Raw genomic sequence first — 3,413 nt, 5'->3', positions numbered from 1 at the left:
TTGTGTGCGCTTTGCGCCGTGCCCCCGCATTACAACGAGCTACTTTTACAAAACAAGGCATAGACACTGCCTCCTCCGCCGACAGCCACCTGTTATTAGCTGATCTCCCATACTCACTGTGGGCACAGCAATAGAACCATGCAGGCCAGCTATTATCCGCCCAATCATATGCGGTTACTTTCAGACAGGGAGCAATCCTGCCATCAACACAACACCGATATCACCCGCAGCAGTATTGGGAATGAAACCAATTATTGAATCATCTTTTCAAAAAGGAATCCTCGTGCCCACAACCAGCCCATGTAACACTCCCTTCGTACCTATCCCGAAGCTTGGAAGACCACTAAAATTGTGTTTTGTGCAAGATCTTAGGGCTGTCAATGCCATTGTTGTTCCCACTAGTCCCGGACACAAATGCTATCCTGAACAGTATCCCCGCCTCCTCCAGTGGATATTCTTGTAATCGACCTTTGCTCAGCCTTATTCTCCATTAAGTTGCCTCCTGAAACTTTATGTTTTTACATATGGCGGCTGCCAAAATACATAGACCGGTTTTCCTAATGGGTATTCGGAGAGGCTCACAGTTTAAGCTGTTGCAGTTTTCCTCAACCTGTCCACCCTTCACCTACCATGCGACAGCACCTTCCTCCAATTTGCCGATGGCCTGCTATTGGCTTCCACCTCCGCTACTGCATGCAAGCAGTTTACAGTGGCCTTGCTCTGCTGTCTGGCACATGATGGGCATAGGGTGTCTATCAAGAAAATGCTGTTGTAACAGCAAAATGTATAATATCTGGGGTGCAATCTTTCCTATGGCCTCAGAGCACTGTCCACGAAGCAATTGGCTGTCATCGCCCAGATTCCCCTACCTGCCTAAAACAGGCAGCTGCAAGTGTTTCTGAGGCTGGGAAACTACTGTAGGCCCTGGATTCCTGTCCATTGTGCGATTATTGCACCTCTGTGGGAGGCAGCTTCCCCTAAAAAGCCAACCAGAGTGAAGTGGACATTCGAAATGCAACGGGGATTCACTGAACTGAAGCAGCAACTAATCTTCACTCCTGCTCTGGGAGTCCCAGATTACTCACTGCCCTTCTACCTTTATGTAACCAAGTCAGAATAGTTCGCATCTGGCATTTTAACACAGCTTCATATGGATGTCCGTCGCCCTATAACGCTTAGTTATGAGAATTCTGCATGTTTGTGCACGGTGGAAGTAGCCACAGTAACAGTAGATAAGCCCACTTCCATTGTGCTAGATCACCCGTGTACTGTTTTGGTTTCACTATCACTTTCCCAGCTTCTTAATTCAGCGGCAATCCAACTCAGAGAACTGGTCATGAGGTCACTTTATGATCTCAGCATACCTTTCCCTACACCGCGCCCTAGCTTTGAACCCCACTACCCTAATTCCGCACACCTACCACGATTCTGCAGACAACCACAACTGCTTGGACCTGATTTAGCATTCCTGACAAAGGGTTCCTGCCATAAACGTTGATTTTCCTGCTTCTCAGATGCTGTCTTAACTGCTGTGCTTTTCCAGCACCACTCTCACCTTGATGCTAATCTCCAGCATCTGCAGTCCTCACTTTCGCCTGGTTCAGCAGGTGTCCTGATCGGTCTCAGAAAACCTGGACCTGATTCTTTTCACCAGCGGATCTTCCTTCCGACCATCAGACAAATACACAATAGCAGGCCAAGCCATCTGCACCCCCATCACCACTCTCTAATCAGCTGCATTACCAGATGGTGTCTCCACGAAGGCGGCTGAGCTCTTTTCTCTCACCAGAACCTGCCTCCTGGCACAGGGTAGCACACCCAATATCTCCAACGATTCCAGATGAGTATTTCGAGTCGTTCCGGACTTTGGCAAATATGGAAACAGAGGGTTTTCATCAGCTTAGCAGGGAGACCACTCCAATATGCTGCACTCATTGCCGACATCCAACAAGCAGCTCTGCTACCTGCCGCTTTCACAATTATAAAATGTGATGCCAATAACTCTCTCACCGATCCCGTCACCCAAGCAAATGCCTCAGCTGATGCAGCCACCCAGGAATCTGCACTAACCCTGGCCACTTATGCCCTGCAGACCCCCAGGGTGGTGAAACCGCCAGATTCCCTCGACTTTCTCGATGCGGTCCCAACAGCATAGCAAACCGCCACTCCAGAAGAAAGGGCCACATGGGTCCACATTGGCGCCGTACAATTACCGTTTTTATAGGTTCTTACCAACCCCTGCATCATTTAACTGAAAGCCCACCTGCACTTAGTAGCCCTGGTGGTACACTGAATCGAACACATAAGCAAGATGCTGTCAGCCATTCCTGGTATGCAGCGGGAGTCGCTGCATCTGCCTAAGCTCTGCTGTCACAGTGACTCATCTGTCTACCGAAAAATGCAGGGAAGCCAATGGCCAAACGTGACCACATTCAAGTTCCTGATGGTCCATTCACTCATCTTCTAATTGATCTTGCCCACATGACTCAGAAGGAGGAATAAAAATGTGACTTATTGTCGACCTATTTTCAAACTGGGTCGAGTCATTCCCCATCAAAAAAAAAGACGCCAGAGCAGTGATATAATGTATCCTGCAGGACGTTATTTCAAGAGTTTTATATCCCAGGGCGCATAGAACCATATAGGGAATGGTGCCAATTTCTCCGTGAAGCTCATTACTGCTGACTGTGACGCCATTGGAATACCCAGGAGATACCACATTCTGTGCCCCCCACCCCCCCCAGTCATCAGGAATATTGGAGAGAATGAACAGCACCCTCAAAACCACCTTCCCCAAATCACTCGGGACACAGGACTGGCTTGGCCAGACAGCCGGCCACTGGTGATTCACACAGTAGTCGACAGGGAAACCGAATGTCGGAAAATACACCATTTGAAGTGCTAATGGAACGACCCATGCCCACAGCCAACGGTCCCCAAAACTAGCCAATGACACAGCGCTGCTCTTAACACAGGAAATTCTCTTCGAATACGTTCAAGACATTAGTAGAAGAATCACTTTAAAACAAAATTTGCTAAAACCTGCGATGTACTTGGGTGCTTCTTATCTTCCTGCTGGTGGAAACTGAATAAAGATTCACACACCTTCAATCTTTCACAGTGTATCAAACCTGCACACGCACAACATGGGTGCTGGGGGAAAATAAGCACTACCGCAATTAGATGATAATGTAGGGGTACAGCAAAAACAGGCAAACAAAAAAACCTGCCATATCCACCCCACGGCTGGAACCATTCCACCCATTTAAACTGGGCACTATGTAAGAAGATAGCCCGTGCAGAAAGATTCTCTCTCCCCTAGATGGAAAGGACCACTCATGAACTCTCTCACGACCACAACAGCTGTCACGCTCCAAGGGAGACCAGAATGCGACCCGGTGAAAGAGGGTTCC

This window comes from Chiloscyllium plagiosum, unplaced genomic scaffold (genome assembly GCF_037043375.1).
Source record: "Chiloscyllium plagiosum isolate Xiang-an unplaced genomic scaffold, Cpla_swu_hap1 HiC_scaffold_47, whole genome shotgun sequence".
Lineage (NCBI taxonomy): Eukaryota > Metazoa > Chordata > Chondrichthyes > Orectolobiformes > Hemiscylliidae > Chiloscyllium > Chiloscyllium plagiosum.
The sequence above is the reverse complement of the archived record's forward strand: the minus strand, read 5'-3'. Positions refer to the sequence as shown.